Below are 1,701 nucleotides of genomic sequence, written 5' to 3'. Positions count from 1 at the left end.
AGGCATTGAATACATAAGGAAAAGATTAGTTATATCCAAAAAATAGCATGCAATAAAAATATTTTTAAACCAACATGGTTAAGAGTTAAGATTTTTAGAAATCAAAATAGTTCACATAATTTTTAACTAACGTCAAAGCTAATAAATCTTCCATGGTAATGATTTAAATGCAAGTGGTGCTGGTTTTCTTCCACATTTACTTCCTTCCTTCAGAGTAAAGGTAGATCAGTTGTTCTTGAACAAGTCAATGCAGCTCTGCAAGAGGGAGACATTATTCCTAGCATGCTTTATTTCCAGTTCAGACATTTCAATTAGATTCTTTCTAAATGCCACCACTCTCTTCTGCTTGAAATTTATCAGTTCTTTTTTCGCAGACTCAGAGAGCTGTTCAAATTTCCGGCAGCATTCCTTTTGGTGTGCCTCTGCCAACTTGACATCTCTGCTGCTCAACCTGGCTTTATCCAGAGCTTTGTTTGAGTTCTCATCGTTAATAAGGGCCTTGGTATCTCTATATGAGAGGTCCTTTGCAGCCTCTATGTTGAGCATGTAGTAACGGAGGAGTTCTGTGAGCTTTAAATCTTCTTCTGATGAGACTCGACCCTCTACTTTCCTAAGTTTTTCAAACAGCTCAGCAACCTTCAACCGGTACTTTCTGATGACTGTGCGCTCTTCCAAAGCCAGGCTGTGCAAGCAAGCTGCAATGTGGATATAGTCGCCTGCAACATTTTTATGAGACCTGGTCATCTTGTCAGCTTTCCCACAGGAGTCCTTGATCCTGTTGTAATAGTTAATGAGGAAGGTCTTCCCTTGCTCAAAGAAGTCATGTACCTCCTTAACTCCAGAAAAAAAAGGATTTCATCAGCACTTTTCACCACACTTTTGAAAAAGCCACCAAACATCTCTGGTCTTTTTCTGCCTAACACTTAGGCCTCCAGTTCCTGTTTCATCTCGGCAAATTCTTCATTGGTCATAGACCCTTCACCCTCTTTGAGTTTCTGCATCTTCTTACGAGGGCCATGGAAGTCAGGCTTTGCAGATGCAGCTGGAATAATAAGCCCAGCATGCTCTGTTGTTTCAGTGAGTGCTATGTAGCCACACCAAGTCTTCATGCTGCCTTGTAACAGAAAACTCTGAGCTCTGAAACGTGGGCAGTGTGGTCTTGGTGTGCACTGTAAATTTTACCTCATCTCTCCGCTGAGTGCATCAGATATGTCAATCTGAGGTGAGGAATCAATATTCAGGTCCACAGACACAGATCTCAGCTTGCTGCGGTCCTCCTTCTGGGGCTGCAGCAGCCCGGGAACCGCGGCCATGACGACGCAGGCCTGGAGCAAGGGCCTCGCTCCGCACCACGCAGAGATCGCCGACCTCAGGACCGCTATGAGAATGTGGAGCCACAGGCACTCTCTGAGCGAAGTGCGTCTCAAGATCTTTTTCAGCATTTTAACCACAGAGTACAATAGCGCCATTTACAGCACAGTCCTGCAATTATGCATCAAAGCATAAACAGATGGATAAAGGAACATATTTGGTTGGTGAGACTCATTTTTAGTGAAATGATTTTGGGTTGGTAAGCATTGTTTTCATTTTTAGAGTTTCTAATTTATGATTAGCATGCCTAACCTCTTCCCCCTTATCTTTTAGTAAAATATTATTTGTCCACTTCTTACACTTATCTCTTCATGAATTTACGAAGAATGT

At 42.3% G+C, this 1,701-nt stretch overlaps 1 pseudogene; it reads right to left on the bottom strand.

The window, feature by feature from the left end:
- Positions 1–213: 213 nt before the first annotated feature.
- Positions 214–1,313, bottom strand: LOC133757083 (sorting nexin-5-like; annotated as a pseudogene).
- Between the last annotated feature and the right edge of the window lie 388 nt (positions 1,314–1,701).

The sequence above is a fragment of the Lepus europaeus genome, chromosome 3 (assembly GCF_033115175.1).
Source record: "Lepus europaeus isolate LE1 chromosome 3, mLepTim1.pri, whole genome shotgun sequence".
Lineage (NCBI taxonomy): Eukaryota > Metazoa > Chordata > Mammalia > Lagomorpha > Leporidae > Lepus > Lepus europaeus.
The sequence above is the reverse complement of the archived record's forward strand: the minus strand, read 5'-3'. Positions and strand labels throughout refer to the sequence as shown.